Below are 19,791 nucleotides of genomic sequence, written 5' to 3' on the forward strand. Positions count from 1 at the left end.
CTTGTATACCAAATTATTGTCTCTAGCATTATTGTTTTGGATATATATTGAATGAGATTTTTTGACTAATTGTTCCTATGTAAGGCCTATAATCTGTCTGGTATCATTGTCCTCCCTTGTTAAGGAGTCTAGGCAATCTAGTTTGAGTTCTTAAATGGTCTATTAAGGAACAGTACTTAGTGCTCTTAACCACTAAGCCATTTCTCTAGCACCTCACAAACTTTATTTACCTAAACATAAGCATTAATTAGAAATGTCAAAACCTGTAAATATTGTCTAGATTCAGTTGTACTAGAAATCTCTGAGCTGGCAGGGTGAGGCTGGGAATTGAAAGTAAGCAAATGGAGTCTTCCTCTTTTCATATCAACTCCATTAAAAAACGCCATTTTAAAGAGCTGGGTCTATGGTTTTATTTAGTTGTCTGAGCCAGAGCACTGAAAGGACAGTGAGTTGTCAGACAATTCATACTGAAATCACTCATTGGTTTTAAGTAGAAAACCTGTCTCTAATAAAGCATTAAGTAATTGAAATCAATTGTAAACCACAAGCCACACATTGGCTATCAGTATGTGAATTGAAAGCTTGATTTAAAAACAGTGGCTAAACCACGAAATTTAATAATCTGTGTTGAAGCAATAGAAACTCAAGAGAATAAACAAGTGATCCAAACATACATGTAGCCTTTTCATTAGATGAACCACCTATAAATACAGTAAGCGCATTTCCTATGGGTTGTATGCACAAATATACAGGAAGTACAAAAGCATGTAAAGAGTAAAATTATCAATTTTGCCTGAAAAATTTGTATATGTAATAGGCCAAATATCAGTATTTTGTAATAACCAATTTGATTGCTGTTTGGAATAAGGTATGTTTTACCAGGTTTTTTTTTTTTTTAATACTTCTATGACTCTAGCCTACAATTCTGTATTAACACAACTGAAGCTTTATCTCCAATGTGGATAACAAAGACCTAAGTCCTCTGGCAAGGTGAGGTACTTAGCCAATTAACATATCTTTAGAAGCTTAAAATTAGTTTTAAATATTCTTTTCTGGAGTAGTGTAACAGCTACTCCCCAAATATTAAAGCTCATTTTGAGAGGAAAGGTTTGTAGTAAAAATTTCTATATACACTGAAAGATTTAAAGTTCTAACTTCTTACATTGAAGAAGCAACAAAATTACATAATATAAGGCTATTAGCTATTCTTTTTTTTAAAGATTTATTCATTTATTATATATAAGTACACTGTAGCTGTCTTCATATACACCAGAAGAGGGCATCAGATCTCTTTACAAATGGTTGTGAGCCACCATGTGGTTGCTGGGAATTGAACTCAGGACCTCTGGAAGAGTAGTCAGGTGCTCTTAACCGCTGAGCCATCTCTCCAGCCCGCTATTAGCCATTCTTATTGATATCACTTTATGGGCTCTCTAAAATTATAAGCAAGCTCACGAAATGAAAACTCAAAATCAATCCTCTAAATCTATCTTGAAATGGCAGTTGGAGTAAACAAACTGGCTATAGTGCTCTCACAAGTTCTAAAACCTCATTAATCCTTTGTAAATCCTGTAACAATCTCTACCTGTTTGATTTTTCTTAATTACAAATAAGTTTGAATTAGTCAATGTAACACTGGCAATCCTTAATCACAATCCTTCAGTTCTCCTTGTAACACCAGAGCACAGCCACAATTTTGGAAAGTCACCAGAGTTCTGAGTACTGACTAGGCAGCTGTTCTTGGGGCAGTAGAATTAGCATCAAAATATAGATAACTTCAGGGCAAACCACAACTTTGGAAAGCAAAACTCAACCTCCAACAAACGATCTAGTCTCTAAAATCCAGTCTCCAATCTATCCTTCATGTTACAAAGTTTGACTGCCAATTCCTACATATGAATGCACGATGGTGCGGTCTCTAATACCTCAACAAAGAGACATTGTCCTAAATTCTTTTAGAAGCCTGGTTTCTAGAATAAGAGTTCCATAAAAATATTATCTCAATTTAGACCTGTTTCCCTAGGTTGGCTCATGCCACATGTTGTCTAGAATGACTCCGTCCAAATTACCAGCTTTATGTCAACTTTCTGTTACCAATATTATACCTTTTAAACCATATTCAATAACTTAAAAGCCAACAATCCATGACCAAGGCAAGTAGAGCATATTTATACATTTAAAACCAATGAGAAACAAAATTGAAGTGGCTACACATATCTTTAATATTTAGACCAAACACCATTTTTACCTTTTTAGCTATGATTTTAAGAGAAGCACCTTGTCACCTGTTGAGTCAAATAATAAGTCAGGGATTTTTCTAAGAGAAACAGCTATCAGCTCTTGTACCAAAGAAGCTGAGGAGCTGCTGGCGCCTTTAACATCAGCTCGTGTAGACGCTTAGCCCCTGGGCAGCTTCTCCAGCTGACCTAGACTCCGGGCTACAGGTGTAGGGCTCTAAGGACTGGTTTTTATTCATTTGTTCCTTTTTTGAAATGAGTTAAACCAAATCAAGATGTGAACGACCAGCAGATAAAGTTTTTACCATTTTTTCTTTTGAACATGAAACATAAAACATTTAAGTAACAAGAAAAAAAAAACCACAGACATAAACTGACATACAGGGACAGCTTGGTGCACCAAGGACAGACAATAGACAAAGAGGGAAAAAACCAGATGGTGTCAGCAGAGAGGTAGGATTTTCCCTTTCCCACCACTTCCATGGTGACTATCCACTCGAGTGGAGTTGATATGGACGATGGATTGTCTCAGTTCCTGGACTAGTCCATCAATGTGTTGAAACCAAATTCCTGTAAGATACTGAGATATATTACGGGATATCTGAGCAGCACGACTGACATTGACAAATGGTATGGAAGTGAAACAAAGTCCTGAATATTTTTACTCACAACCCAATTACATTAACTCCATCAAGCTGTGCATAGGCATTGAGATGTCCTTTTGTTTGATTCTCCTGAATAAATTTTCAGGCGTTCTACCTCTATCAAGTCTGATCAGTATGACTCTGTGAAGCTTCCAGAGCCTAATCACACCTTTTACAAGCACAAAGACAAAATTTTTCTCCCAAAATACTGTGTTCCTTTTATCTCCTCCCTTTTTCTCTCCCGGGGCGTTTTTCCCCAATCTCTCGCCTCCGCAGATCTGAAGTCGTTGGAGGGGACTGTCTGCTTATTGTCTTTTTTCCTTGAGCTCTTTAATTTTTTACCCAACCCTGTTTCTGACATGCCGCCTTGTCCTTCCCCCAGCGCTCTCTGCTTTGCTATTATAGCTGGGCGGCTCCCATGCGACCTCTGACGCTGTCTGGCAGTAGCTAGAAACTCAAAGGCCAATAGAGAAAGCCCGAGGGCTGCCAAAACGATAATAAAAACTTCCGCCGCATCTAGCAGGGGAGTGAAGTGGAACAAATCAAGATGCATGTCTCTCAGGGCTTTACCTTTTAAACACTACAGTTCTGGATTCCTTCCGCAGGCGGAAGACCCCCTCTTGGCGCCTGGCGATGGCGTGGTGTCCTGGGTTCTCGGCACCAAATGTCCCGTGCGACCTCTCGCCAGCAAGAATACGCGGGAATACATAAATCCTTCTGTAGCCAAAATGCTTATTACTTATTAATAATAGAGGGCGGTGGCAGGGTGCCAGCATGGCATGGCTTATATACACCCTAGCGTGGCGCATCCACACCTGATTGGTCGCTTACCCATGATCTCATTAGGCACACCCCGGAGTGGGCAAAGACCTGGCACGAAGGCACTCTTGCACATGCGTACACAGTTAACTTCCTGAAAGGAAGTCAGCTGGCGCAGTGGAAGCCAGTGCCATCTTGTGGTGGCGAATGTTATTGCGGCCCTCTACAGGGGAGAGAAGGAGGAGGGGGAGGAAGAGGAAGAGAAAGAGGGGAAGAGGAGAAGAAAGACAGGAAGGAAAGAAGGAAGGAAGGAAGGAAGGAAGGAAGGAAGGAAACAAGTCCAATTTGTGTCATTCTCATGCTCACTGGAGCACGGTCAAACTCCCAGTGGCTAGCCCCTTAAAGAAAATTGAGTCCTTCCCCGTCTGCACCCCATACAGAAGCCATCAGTTGTGGAGAGCTACATGTCAGCATCCTCATCACAATTTTTTTTTTGGTTCTTTTTTTTGGAGCTGGGGACCGAACCCAGGGCCTTGCGCTTCCTAGGTAAGCGCTCTACCACTGAGCTAAATCCCCAGCCCCCCTCATCACAATTTTTAAGAGTTCTTTTCCTGTCTAGGCTGTTACTTTTTTGGGAGGTTGGGAGGTAGGAGTTGTCACAGAACCTTTTTTTAAAAATTTTTTATCTATTTAATGTATATGAGTACACTGTCACTGTCTTCAGACGCACCAGAGGAGGGCATGGGATATCATTACAGATGGTTGTGAGCCACTATGTGGTTGCTGGGAATTGAACTCAGGACCTCTGGAAGAGCAGTCGGTGCTTTTAACCACTGAGCCATCTCTCCAGCCCCCCACAGAACCTTTCTATGCCACCCTTTCTCAGCTGTGAGTCTGCAGCCATTGATAACCCCTGAAAGAATAGCTTCCTTGCCCTTCACAGTCAGTGGGAGCATGGATCAGGGACTTCCACATGGCTTCTGGCAACAGCATGGACCACAGACATGTGCATGGTTTCCAGTGGCAGTACGGACTACAGACATCAACACGACCCTCTGCCACAGCATGGGGTATGAACACCATTACAGCCCTGTCAGTTGCACAGGTCAAGGACATCAACATGGCTGCAGGTGTTTGCATGGCCCATGGACATCAACATGGCCTCAGGTAACAGCACAGATCATAGACCACCTATATCAACACAGACTTCAGCAGGATCATGGACCTAGTCATGGTCTTTAGCAGTGGCAGGCCCATGGACACTGTTGTGTTTCAGACCTGGGACGAACAGTTGAGGTACACAGTTAATATACCAAAGTGGAACTGGGCTCCAAGTTCTTTTAGCACCCCCCAGTCTCTATCTGTTACACGGCATGGCCAACATACCCCACCTTCTATGTGAACCTTCTATCCCAAGGGCTGGACTTCCCCTCCCCAGAAGCCCTTCCCGATATAATCTAGACATTTTGGTCTCTCTCCTTGCTCTCCCTCTCTCTTGGCATTTCCTCTCTCCCTGCATGCACACTCTTTCTCTTTCTCTGCTCCTCTGTCTCCCTCCCCATGGTGACTTCCTTCGCCTCATTCCTTGGGACTAGTGAATCCCCCTGAGTGTTGTACCCAATAAACCTGCCTTCATACTTTAATTTGGCTCATTTCATCGGCAGAGAATAACATCATCTGGTGGCAAGAAGTTGAGCCCCCAGTCCCAACTGCGAATGTGGAGTTGATCCTTTCCTTCATCTTTCTCTCCACCTGATAAGATCAGTTCTGGATTCTGTTGGGCCCTACCTTGGGGTATTTCTCTTCCCCCTTGCTGAGCCTTTCAGCTTGTTGTTAAGAAGTTGTTTATGCCCCTGTTTTGGTGCTGGGACTTTCCATGATGCAGATTTTTCCTGTTTTCCTGGTTGGGGATTTTCACTTGCTTTATTATTTTTCCATGGCTTTTGCCTCTTGTATATAAGGAGATCTCAGTAAAGCCTGGACGTCATTCTCTTAAGATGAATGACCCGAGTGTGTGTTGTTTCTTCTTCTTCTTCTTCTTCTTCTTCTTCTTCTTCTTCTTCTTCTTCTTCTTCTTCTTCTTCTTCTTCTTCTTCTTCTTCTTCTTTTTTTTTTTTGGTTCTTTTTTTCGGAGCTGGGGACCGAACCCAGGGCCTTGCGCTTCCTAGGCAAGCGCTCTACCACTGAGCTAAATCCCCAACCCCGTGTGTTTCTTCTTAAATCTTGTAGGCCTACACCTGGTTCTCAGTGTCCTGACAACACAGGCATCATCAAATGGAGGTCCCATTGATTGGGAAAGAAAGGACAACCTGACGAGATTGTCCCAGGAAGCCGGCTGGTGAAGAAGGAGGGACACATTGGGGAAAATGGGCCAGGAAAGGCCCCAGTAAACAGGATACAGAAGGACCACGGGAATTGAAACCATGTGCAAAGAAAAATAAAGATTTGGACTAACAGTGAGTAAACCTTGTAAAAAGGAACAAGGTAATAATGATAAAATGTTTTTGTGTATGTGTTCTTTTAGAGTTATGCTAAAATCTAGAGAAGCAAAGTCAATTCTCATAGATGCTTTTAGCCTTTGGACCCTGACTAGAGACAGTTTACACCCTAGACAAGAGAGAGAATGGGTTTGAGAAAAACCGCCCTCCTGGACTCTCCACAGATGCTTTGGCAAAAGAAGGAAAATGAGTTTAAGCTTTTTAAGAGCCCTCCTAGGGACAGAAGGAGGGTGGGAGATGTCTTGCCTCCTTGTTGGCTCCTATTGGAGAAGTTCTCATTTCTGGTTCTGGGTCCTTTAGGTAGGATATCTGGGTCCCTTTTGTGGTGCGCCATCTAGTTCTTTCCCTCTATGTCTGTTGTCTGTCCTTGGTGCACCAAGCTGTTCATGTATGTCAATTTATGTCTGGGTTTTGCTTCTCATTGCTTGAATATTTTGGGTTTCATGTTTAAAAGAAAAAATGGTTAAAACTTTAAATGCTGGTTGATTCATCCCTTGATTTAGTTTTAACTCCTTAAAGGAAAGGAACAAATAAATAAAAAGCAGTTTCAATTGGCTTTTGGAGCCCTGCACCTATAGCTAGGAGCCTTGGTTCCCTGGAGAAGCTCCCCAGGGTGCTGGCTAAATGTTTACACTAGCTGATTCTAAAGGTACCAGGAGCTTCACAGCTTCTATGGTAATGGAGCTGATGGCTGTTTCTCTTAGAAAAATCTCCGACTATGATTATTGAATTCAACAGGTAACAAGGTGCTTCTCTTAAAATTACAGCTAGGAAAAGTAAAAGTGGTGATTGATCTAAATATTAAAGATATGTTTAGCCATTTCATTTTTTGTTTCTGATTGGTTTTAAATATATAATATGCTATACACGTCTTGGTTATAGGTTACTGGCTTTTAAGTTATTGGGTATGGTTAAAAATTTGTGGGGAGCAAAGATGTCGTTTTCCAAGTATAAGTCTGCGCCCCTGGCCACTCTCCCCAGTACCCTTGACCCTGCCGAGTATGACGTGTCTCCAGAGACCCGAAAGGCACAGGTCGAGTGCATGAGCATAAGGGCCCAGCTTAAACGTGTGTATCTGCTTCAGTACAATGACCCCAAATGCCAAACGCACATCGAGGATCCTGCCTTGATTCTTTGGACCTATGCAAGATCAGCAAATGTTTATCCTAATTTCAGACCCACTCCCAAGAACTCACTTTAGGAGCGGTGGCAGGTTTAGGGCCTCTCATCTTCTGGTATTATGTTATCAAAACAGACAGGAACAAAAAGGAAAGACTTATCCAGGAAGGAAAACTGGACAGAAAATTTAGCATCTCCTACTAAGTTCGGCAAGGATGCCTCTGTTCTTGCATCAGTAAATCTCCTATTAATTAATCACTGAAAAAAATTCGTAACATTTGTAGCATACAGTTGGCTTAAAACTGATAATTCGGATGGAGTCATTCTAGACAATATATGGTATGAGCTAACCCAGGGAAACAGGTCTAAATTGGGATATTTTAATAAAATTCTTATCATAGAAAGTAGACTTATAAAAGAATTCAGGGCAATGTCTCTTTGTTGAGGTATTAGAGCCTGCACCATTGTTAGTTCATATGCAAGAATTGGCAGTCAAACTTTAAAGCATGAGGAGTGGACTTGGTTTTTTGGAGAGACTGAATTTTGGAGAATAGATGATTTGTTGGATGTTGAGTTTTGCTTTCCAAAGTTATGGTTATGCTCTGGTGTTACAAGGGAAACTTAAAGATTGTGGTTAATGATTGCCAGTGTTACATTGGCTACACTTTACAGTTCGATCACACTCAGGCTCAAGATTCTAACTCACACATATTTATAATTAAGAAAAAATCAAACAGGTAGAGATTGTTACAGGATTTATGAAGGGTTGATGAGGCTATGGAACTTATAAGAGCATTACAGCCTGTTTGCTCACTCCAACTGCTATTTCAAGAAATACATATAGAATTATTATAGATTTAAAAGATTGTTTTTATGCTGTTTTTTTACATCCTGGTGATTGTGAAAGATTTTCATTTAGTGAGCTTTCTTATAATTTTGGACAGCCCATGAAGTGATTGGAAAGCCCATTGGAAAGTTTTGCCTCAAGGAATCACTTATGGCCCTACATTATGTAAAATTTTTTTGTCACTGCTTCAGTACAAGAAGTTAAGACTTTGAATCTTTCATTGTATATTATTCATTATGTAGACATTTTAATTTCACTACAAGCCTTTACTTTTACAATGTGCTTTAAACTTTGGGGAGAAGCTGCTGCTCCAGAAAAGATTCAATATTCCTTTTCAATATTTGAGACATTGGTTATATCCTAAACAAACTGTGGCACAGAAAATTCAAGATGGTTTACTTTAAATTATTTTTAAAAGCTTCCAAGATATGTTAATTGGCTAAGACCTCACATCAAGTTTGCCACAGGAGGACTTAAGCCTTTTTTTTTGATATCCCCAAGAGAGATGCAAATTCTATTCCCCTAGACCATTAACTGAGGAGTGACTGAATAGCTTTACAGAAAGTAAAGAGAGATAGATGTACAGAATTGTAAGATTGAGTCATGGAGATCTTCCTGGTTGCTGCCGCCGTGGAGAGCTCGTAGGCAGCACCCCACAAGCAAACTTGAGCCTCGGGACCACAGGTAAGACTAACTTTTCTGCTGCAAGAGACCTGCCTGGTGAACTCAGGACACACAGAGGCAAAATTCCTCTAGGACTGGGCACTTCCGCTATTTTTTTTTTTTTGGTTCTTTTTTTCGGAGCTGGGGACTGAACCCAGGGCCTTGCGCTTCCTAGGTAAGCGCTCTACCACTGAGCTAAATCCCCAGCCCCTCTTCCGCTATTTACCGGGAGTCCCAAACCTGCGGATCTCGGCCCGCAGCAGCTCTGTGCTCCCAAACCCCGTGGAAGAGAGACCTCACCGCCTGGTCAGGTGGGCACTCCTGAGGCTGCAGAGTGGAAGAGACCACCAACACTGCCCACCCCTGCCCACATCCCTGGCCCAAGAGGAAACTGTATACGGCCTCTGGGTTCCCGTAGAGGAGGGCCCAGGAGCAGCAGGACCGCTGCGCCTGAGACACCGCCATAACCTGAAGGGTCCTACCGGATAAACAGTTCTCTGCACCCAAATCCCGTGGATGGGAGAGCTAAACCTTCAGAGAGGCAGACACGCCTGGGAAACCAGAAGAGACTGCACTCTGCACACATCTCTGACGCCAGAGGAAAACAACCCACGAGCAAACTTGAGCCTCGGGACCACAGGTAAGACCAACTTTTCTGCTGCAAGTGACCTGCCTGGTGAACTCCATACACAGGCCCACAGGAACAGCCGAAGACCTGTAGATAGGAAAAACTACACGTCCGAGAGCAGAACACTCTGTCCCCATAACTGGCTGAAAGAAAACAGGAAAACAGGTCTACAGCACTCCTGACACACAGGCTTATAGGACAGTCTAGCCACTGTCAGAAATAGCAGAACAAAGTAACACTAGAGATAATCTGATGGCGAGAGGCAAGCGCAGGAACCCAAGCAACAGAAACCAAGACTACATGGCATCATCGGAGCCCAGTTCTCCCACCAAAGCAAACACGGAATAGCCAAACACACCAGAAAAGCAAGATCTAGTTTCAAAATCATATTTGATCATGATGCTGGAGGACTTCAAGAAAGACATGAAGAACTCCCTTAGAGAACAAGTAGAAGCCTACAGACAGGAATCGCAAAAATCCCTGAAAGAATTCCAGGAAAACACAATCAAACAGTTGAAGGAATTAAAAATGGAAATAGAAGCAATCAAGAAAGAACACATGGAAACAACCCTGGATATAGAAAACCAAAAGAAGAGACAAGGAGCCGTAGATACAAGCTTCACCAACAGAATACAAGAGATAGAAGAGAGAAACTCAGGAGCAGAAGATTCCATAGAAATCATTGACTCAACTGTCAAAGATAATGTAAAGCGGAAAAAGCTACTGGTCCAAAACATACAGGAAACCCAGGACTCAATGAGAAGATCAAACCTAAGGATAATAGGTATAGAAGAGAGTGAAGACTCCCAGCTCAAAGGACCAGTAAATATCTTCAACAAAATCATAGAAGAAAACTTCCCTAACCTAAAAAAAGAGATACCCATAGGCATACAAGAAGCCTACAGAACTCCAAATAGATTGGACAAGAAAAGAAACACCTCCCGTCACATAATAGTCAAAACACCAAAATGCACAAAATAAAGAAAGAATATTAAAAGCAGTAAGGGAAAAAGGTCAAGTAACATATAAAGGAAGACCTATCAGAATCACACCAGACTTTTCGCCAGAGACTATGAAAGCCAGAAGATCCTGGACAGATGTCATACAGACCCTAAGAGAACACAAATGCCAGCCCAGGTTACTGTATCCTGCAAAACTCTCAATTAACATAGATGGAGAAACCAAGATATTCCATGACAAAACCAAATTTACACAATATCTTTCTACAAATCCAGCGCTACAAAGGATAATAAATGGTAAAGCCCAACATAAGGAGGCAAGCTACACCCTAGAAGAAGCAAGAAACTAATCGTCTTGGCAACAAAACAAAGAGAAGAAAAGCACACAAACATAACCTCATATCCAAATATGAATATAACAGGAAGCAATAATCACTATTCCTTAATATCTCTCAACATCAATGGCCTCAACTCCCCAATGAAAAGACATAGATTAACAAACTGGATACGCAACGAGGACCCTGAATTCTGCTGCCTACAGGAAACACACCTCAGAGACAAAGACAGACACTACCTCAGAGTGAAAGGCTGGAAAACAACTTTCCAAGCAAATGGTCAGAAGAAGCAAGCTGGAGTAGCCATTCTAATATCAAATAAAATCAATTTTCAACTAAAATTCATCAAAAAAGATAAGGAAGGACACTTCATATTCATCAAAGGAAAAATCCACCAAGATGAACTCTCAATCCTAAATATCTATGCCCCAAATACAAGGGCACCTACATATATAAAAGAAACCTTACTAAAGCTCAAAACACACATTGCACCTCACACAATAATAGTAGGAGATTTCAACACCCCACTCTCATCAATGGACAGATCATGGAAACAGAAATTAAACAGAGACGTAGACAGACTAAGAGAAGTCATGAGCCAAATGGACTTAACAGATATTTATAGAACATTCTATCCTAAAGCAAAAGGATATACCTTCTTCTCAGCTCCTCATGGTACTTTCTCCAAAATTGACCATATAATTGGTCAAAAAACGGGCCTCAACAGGTACAGAAAGATAGAAATAATCGCATGTGTGCTATCGGACCACCATGGCCTAAAGCTGGTCTTCAATAACAATAAGGGAAGAATGCCCACATATACGTGGAAATTGAACAATGCTCTACTCAATGATAACCTGGTCAAGGAAGAAATAAAGAAAGAAATTAAAGACTTTTTAGAATTTAATGAAAATGAAGGTACAACATACCCAAACTTATGGGACACAATGAAAGCTGTGCTAAGAGGAAAACTCATAACGCTGAGTGCCTGCAGAAAGAAACAGGAGAGAGCATATGTCATCAGCTTGATAGCACACCTAAAAGCTCTAGAACAAAAAGAAGCAAATAGACCCAGGAGGAGTAGAAGGCAGGAAATAATCAAACTCAGAGCTGAAATCAACCAAGTAGAAACAAAAAGGACCATAGAAAGGATCAACAGAACCAAAAGTTGGTTCTTTGAGAAAATCAACAAGATAGATAAACCCTTAGCCAGACTAATGAGAGGACACAGAGAGTGTGTCCAAATTAACAAAATCAGAAATGAAAAGGGAGACATAACTACAGATTCAGAGGAAATTAAAAAAATCATCAGATCTTACTATAAAAGCCTATATTCAACAAAACTTGAAAATCTGCAGGAAATGGACAATTTCCTAGACAGATACCAGGTACCGAAGTTAGATCAGGAACAGATAAACCAGTTAAACAACCCCATAACTCCTAAGGAAATAGAAGCAGTCATTAAAGGTCTCCCAACCAAAAAGAGCCCAGGTGCAGACGGGTTTAGTGCAGGATTCTATCAGACCTTCATAGAAGACCTCATACCAATACTATCCAAACTATTCCACAAAATTGAAACAGATGGAGCACTACCGAATTCCTTCTCTGAAGCCACAATTACTCTTTTTTTTTTTTTGAACACACATTTTGTTGTTTATTTTTAAATCTTTAATTTTGTGGGGTTTCCTTTGTCATTTACTTTAGAATTTGGTTTCCATGGCTGTGTTTGTTTATTTATGTATATTTATTTATTTATTTATTTATTTATTTATTTATTTATTTATTTATTGAGGCAGGGTATCATTTTTCAGATCCAGCTGGTCTGAAACTTCTTTTTTTTTCTTTTTTCTTTTCTTTTTTTTTGGAGCTGGGGACCGAACTAGGCAAGCGCTCTACCACTGAGCTAAATCCCCAACCCGGTCCGAAACTTCTTATGTAGACCAGGCTTCCCTTGAAGTTGTAGATCTCTGTTTCTGCCTCTGCCTCTGGCTCCTGAGTTCTGGAATTAAAGGCTTGTACCAATTCGCTCAACCCGCACAGTCATTCATTAGTTATATAAGCATTAATTCATAGTCTCAATGTTAATCCCAGAGATGGGAGGAGAAAGACCACCAACCCAAATCACCAAATTAATTAAAGCCAGGTTTTTAAAAATTCCTGTCTATGGGCTGCCTCCCACCTAGGTGGGGGCTTTGAGGTCTGCTTTGGATGTGAGGAAGAGAAGGCTTTTATATCTCAGCCATTGGTCAGAGATTTCCAAATGAAAGGTTTGGTGGGAAAAAAAGAGGCGGGGTTATAGGGGCAGAGGAGAAGCCCAACAAGCTGGTTTCTCCTGAAACAAAGGCATGCTTGCAAGGTGGGCAAAACAAGGCAGACATGGCAACACAACAAGTGTTGTCATAGGTGGTGGTCATACAACCTTTCGAAACAAAGGTAGAGTCGCAAGATGATTTTACACCACATTTTGAAACAAAGGCATAATTTGCTCTTCCTGGGACAGGCGGTACAGAGCCATTTTTCCTTAAGATTGCGGGCACAATTACTCTTATACCTAAACCACACAAAGACCCAACAAAGAAAGAGAACTTCAGACCAATTTCCCTTATGAATATCGACGCAAAAATACTCAATAAAATTCTGGCAAACCGAATCCAAGAGCACATCAAAACAATCATCCACCATGATCAAGTAGGCTTCATCCCAGGCATGCAGGGATGGTTTAATATACGGAAAACCATCAACGTGATCCATTATATAAACAAACTGAAAGAACAAAACCACATGATCATTTCATTAGATGCTGAGAAAGCATTTGACAAAATTCAACACCCCTTCATGATAAAAGTCCTGGAAAGAATAGGAATTCAAGGCCCATACCTAAACGTAGTAAAAGCCATATACAGCAAACCAGTTGCTAACATTAAACTAAATGGAGAGAAACTTGAAGCAATCCCACTAAAATCAGGGACTAGACAAGGCTGCCCACTCTTTCCCTACTTATTCAATATAGTTCTTGAAGTTCTAGCCAGAGCAATCAGACAACAAAAGGAGGTCAAGGGGATACAGATTGGAAAAGAAGAAGTCAAAATATCACCATTTGCAGATGATATGATAGTATATTTAAGTGATCCCAAAAGTTCCACCAGAGAACTACTAAAGCTGATAAACAACTTCAGCAAAGTGGCTGGGTATAAAATTAACTCAAATAAATCAGTAGCCTTCCTCTACACAAAAGAGAAACAAGCCGAGAAAGAAATTAGGGAAACCACACCCTTCATAATAGACCCAAATAATATAAAGTACCTCGGTGTGACTTTAACCAAGTAAGTAAAAGATTTGTACAATAAGAACTTCAAGACTCTGAAGAAAGAAATTGAAGAAGACCTCAGAAGATGGAAAGATCTCCCATGCTCATGGATTGGCAGGATTAATATAGTAAAAATGGCCATTTTACCAAAAGCGATCTACAAATTCAATGCAATCCCCATCAAAATACCAATCCAATTCTTCAAAGAGTTAGACAGAACAATTTGCAAATTCATCTGGAACAACAAAAAACCCAGGATAGCTAAAACTATCCTCAACAATAAAAGGACTTCAGGGGGAATCACTATCCCTGAACTCAAGCAGTATTACAGAGCAATAGTGATAAAAACTGCATGGTATTGGTACAGAGACAGACAGATAGACCAATGGAATAGAATTGAAGACCCAGAAATGAACCCACACACCTATGGTCACTTGATTTTTGACAAAGGAGCCAAAACCATCAAATGGAAAAACGATAGCCTTTTCAGCAAATGGTGCTGGTTCAACTGGAGGTCAACATGTAGAAGAATGCAGATCGATCCATGCTTATCACCCTGTACAAAGCTTAAGTCCAAGTGGATCAAGGACCTCCACATCAAACCAGATACACTCAAACTAAGAAGAAAAACTAGGGCAGCATCTGGAACACATGGGCACTGGAAAAAATTTCCTGAACAAAACACCAATGGCTTATGCTCTAAGATCAAGAATCGAGAAATGGGATCTCATAAAACTGCAAAGCTTCTGTAAGGCAAAGGACACTGTGGTTAGGACAAAACGGCAACCAACAGATTGGGAAAAGATCTTTACCAATCCTACAACAGATAGAGGCCTTATATCCAAAATATACAAAGAACTCAAGAAGTTAGACCCCAGGGAGACAAATATCCCTATTAAAAAATGGGGTTCAGAACTAAACAAAGAATTCACAGCTGAGGAATGCCGAATGGCTGAGAAACACCTAAAGAAATGTTCAACATCTTTAGTCATAAGGGAAATGCAAATCAAAACACCCCTGAGATTTCACCTCACACCAGTGAGAATGGCTAAGATCAAAAACTCAGGGGACAGCAGATGCTGGCGAGGATGCAGAGAAAGAGGAACACTCCTCCATTGTTGGTGGGATTGCAGACTGGTACAACCATTCTGGAAATCAGTCTGGAGGATCCTCAGAAAATTGGACATTGAACTGCCTGAGGATCCAGCTACACCTCTCTTGGGCATATACCCAAAAGATGCCCCAACATATAAAAAAGACACGTGCTCCACTATGTTCATTGCAGCCTTATTTATAATAGCCAGGAGCTGGAAAGAACCCAGATTCCCTTCAACAGAGGAATGGATACAGAAAATGTGGTACATCTACACAATGGAATATTACTCAGCTATCAAAAACAACGACTTTATGAAATTCGTAGGCAAATGGTTGGAACTGGAAAATATCATCCTGAGTGAGCTAACCCAATCACAGAAAGACATACATGGTATGCACTCATTGATAAGTAGCTATTAGCCCAAATGCTTGAATTACCCTAGATGCCTAGAACAAATGAAACTCAAGACGGATGATCAAAATGTGAATGCTTCACTCCTTCTTTAAAAGGGGAACAAGAATACCCTTGGCAGGGAAGAGAGAGGCAAAGATTAAAACAGAGACTGAAGGAACACCCATTCAGAGCCTGCCCCACATGTGGCCCATACATATACAGCCACCCAATTAGACAAGATGGATGAAGCAAAGAAGTGCAGACCGACAGGAGCCGGATGTAGATCGCTCCTGAGAGACACAGCCAGAATACAGCAAACACAGAGGCGAATGCCAGCAGCAAACCACTGAACTGAGAATAGGACCCCCGTTGAAGGAATCAGAGAAAGAACTGGAAGAGCTTGAAGGGGCTCAAGACCCCATATGTACAACAATGCCAAGCAACCAGAGCTTCCAGGGACTAAGCCACTACCTAAAGACTATACATGGACTGACCCTGGACTCTGACCTCATAGGTAGCAATGAATATCCTAGTAAGAGCACCAGTTGAAGGGGAAGCCCTGGGTCCTGCTAAGACTGAACCCCCAGTGAACTAGATTGTTGGGGGGAGGGCGGCAATGGGGAGAGGATGTGGAGGGGAACACCCATAAAGAAGGGGAGGGGGAAGGGGGATGTTTGCCCGGAAACCGGGAAAGGGAATAACACTTGAAATGTATATAAGAAATACTCAAGTTAATAAAAAAAAAGGATTGAGTTATGGAAGTATTTTAGAAAAAGAACCTGATTGTTGCGCCAATTTATGCTTCCTAGTAATTTTTGAAAGTCATTTAATGTTTTTAAATGATCTTTCCGTAATTCTATTTTCTGAGGGGAAATACTATGAGGAGTGATTTTAGTTCCTAAATATTCCCCTATTTGGCCCATTTGAACCTTTTCAGGTGCTATGAACAATTGATTGTTTTCAAGCACCTTAACTACTTTTGCATAGGCTGCTTTTAAGGTGCCACAATCTTTATCGGAAAGCAAAATATAACCTTAGCCAGATTGGTGGGGCTTTTAGGATCAAAGGCACTCTCCATGTTCTCCTGAATAAATTTTTCAGGCAGTCTACCTCTATCAAATCTGATCAGTATGACTCTGTGAGGTTTCCAGAGCCTAATCACACTTTTTAAAAGCACAAAGACAAAATCTTTCTCCCAAAATACTGTGTTCCTTTTTTCTCCTTTTCTTTTCTTTTTTTTCTTTCGAGACCTTTTCTCCCTCGGACATACTTTCTTGTTGCTCTGCAAGGACCCTCTGACCTGTCCTAATGGCTCTAACAGCTTCCCACACAAAGAAAAAAATAAACAAAATTACAAGACTTACCCACAAAGGATCCATTGGAAACAACATTGCTGTAGTTTACAAACCTTTCCGCCTCTATACCAAGGCTTTCATCATCTCTGCTTACCTCCAGAGAACCTTATCGTCCCTTATCCGGGAACTTTCTTTCATTGTCTCTGCTTACCTCCAGAGAACTTTATCGTCCCTTATCCGGGAACTTTACCGATGTCGCCGTCCTGAATCTGAAAAGTTCTGGATCCACGAGAATATCCTCGGGTCCCCGTACAAGGCCACCAGTTGTCGCGCCCACCTTGTCCAGCAAGGAAGACGCAACACCGTCGGATCCTTCTTAACAGCCTTTATTGCAGGACCACCTCATTTGCTGATATGGGGACCTCGAGCGGCAAAAGCGCTCGCCTTATATACACAAACAGGCTGGGGCTATGCTAATTGTCTTTCAGGGATTGGTGAAGCATGAATCACCCCACTATCACCCCACTATCACCCCACTATCACCCCTGCTACTTGTCCTCCAGGGATTGGCGGAGAATGAATCACCTCACTAGCATAGTACCGCCCCCTCATTAGCATATTACCGGCCAACTGACACCAGGCGCAAAAACTGCACATGCGCAGTACCGTTGTTCACCACTGGAGGGTGCCCTACACCTGATGAAACATACCTTATTCCAAACAGCAATTAAATTGGTTATCTAATGAAAAGACAACACATGTAATTGGATCATATGTTTATTCTCTTGACTTTCCCCCTGCTTCAGCACAGATTATTGAATTACATGCTGTGGCCGCTGTTTTTAAAATGCTAAAAAAAATCAAGCTTTCAATCCATATACTGATAGCCAATGTATAGCTTATGGTTTGCAATTAATTAAAATTTTTCCTTTTTTAGATACTGTTAACCCTTGAATTTTACAACTATTTATGCTAATACAACTGATTTAAGAGAAGTGTACTGTTCCTTTATAAGCCATTTAAGAATTCAGACTGGATTGCCTGGACCCCTTAGTGAAGGCAAAGTCACAATAGATTTATATACCAGGCAGGTTTTGGGTCTTGTGTAGGAACAATTAGACAATCTCATTCTTTAAGCTTCGTGAAGAATCCCCCGATTCTGATGCCAGTAGGAATACATAGCACAGCATGGCCTGCTGTTATTACAAGAAACTGCACAACAGGTAAAGCAGCAGCTTGCATAAAGGTAGAACGAATAATTCTTAACCTTACTTTTCATCTTAAAGGATAGTCTATGTTTTGTTAAGATTTTTAATAAAGCCTCATTAAACGGCTCCTCCTTCTTTCATTCATGTTTACTTTTTAGTAATGTTTCCATAGCTGATTTTAGTATTAATGTTACCAATGCTAGTGTTATAGGATTGAGAGATATTTTGTACCCCATTAGTCTTGTTAGAAATGATAGTTATCTGCCTCCTAGACCAGCACATAGGTCTACATTTTAGCCCAATTAAGGAGAGTAAAATTTTTCTGAAGTCTGCCTGTGCCATGCATGTTGGTACCTCTTTTCTTTTTTAGTTTGGAATGGGATTGAGGCAGTGTCAAGAGAGGAGATTCTCAATTCCAGGTCCTCTCTACTGATCAGTTGCGGAGAACAGGAAGATTTTGCATTGTTTGTTCGGGTTCCTGGTGTGATCTCCATGCCTCTGGAGGATGAAGAATGATTCCCAGTGGTACTCTACAGGCATAAAAGAGACTCTGGCATTACTGCAGCAGTCATTTGCTGCCATTGTTATTTCAGCCACTGCGGCTGCAGTGGCAGGTGTGGCCATATCTCAATTGGCAGCTGTCATTGGAACTACAGATACGTTGTCTTGGAGAGGTCACCACAGCATTGACTGTGCAGAATAGTGTTAATACTCAGATTCAGTTGGACATTCTTATTTATTTATTTTTTAAAATAAGAGCATTACAGATGGTTGTGAACCACCATGTGGTTGCTGGGATTTGAACTCAGGACCTCTGGAAGAGCAGTCAGTGCTCTTAACCACTGAGTCATCTCTCCAGCCCCCAGTTGGACATTCTTTTTTTTTTTTTAAAGATTTATTTATTTATTACATATAAGTACACTGTAGCTGTCTTCAGATACACCAGAAGAGGGCATCGGATCTCTTTTTTACAGATGGTTGTGAGTCACTATGTGGTTGCTGGTAATTGAACTCAGGACCTCTGGAAGAGTAGTCGGGTGCTCTTAACTGCTGAGCCATCTTTCCAGCCCAAACTAAAGTCTCTCTCTCTCTCTCTCTCTCTCTCTCTCTCTCTCTCTCTCTCTCTCTCTTTTTCCCGGAGCTGGGGACCGAACCCAGGGCCTTGCGCTTCCTAGGCAAGCACTCTATCACTGAGCTAAATCCCCAGCCCAGTTGCATATTCTTAATCTCAACCAACAAATTGGTCTCCTACATGAACAATTAGATTTACTTTGGGACCATGGAATTATAACTTTGTAAATTATACTAATCAGTTGATAGTTGCTATTCAAAAGATTAATGAAACCCGAGTAACACCTCTTCCTGGGGATAGTCTCTTCGAAGCTCTTAAATATGCTGGATATCTCGTTAAAGAATGGTCAGAATCCATCGTTCTGGGATTGCTTGCTTTTAGCAGCTGCCCTTGGGCTATTTTGCTGTGCCGTTTCAAATACCAACAGGTCCAGTCTCAGGCTGAAACCAAACAGGTTTGGTTTTCATTGGCCGGGAATAATCCATCGGCCCAAATTAGGCTCAGTTTGTAGGACAAGTAGTTAGCCAAAGACAGGCAACCTTCTGGGACCATACTCATCTAAGACAGAAGCCCTGAGGACTGGCAGGGTATTCAGAGACAGGTAAGAGTGCTGGAACCCCAGATTGTTTCTAAGACAGGTGCTACTTAAAAAAATAAAAGAGGGGGAATTGTTGGGCCCTACCTTGGGGTGTTTCCCTTCCCCCTTGCTGAGCCTTTCAGCCCACTATGGA

At 41.3% G+C, this 19,791-nt stretch overlaps 1 pseudogene; it reads left to right on the plus strand.

The window, feature by feature from the left end:
* Positions 1-1,123: 1,123 nt before the first annotated feature.
* LOC134480899 (NADH dehydrogenase [ubiquinone] 1 beta subcomplex subunit 4-like) lies at positions 1,124-8,897 on the plus strand (annotated as a pseudogene).
* Positions 8,898-19,791: the final 10,894 nt, after the last annotated feature.

This window comes from Rattus norvegicus, chromosome 10 (genome assembly GCF_036323735.1).
Source record: "Rattus norvegicus strain BN/NHsdMcwi chromosome 10, GRCr8, whole genome shotgun sequence".
Taxonomy (NCBI): Eukaryota; Metazoa; Chordata; class Mammalia; order Rodentia; family Muridae; genus Rattus; species Rattus norvegicus.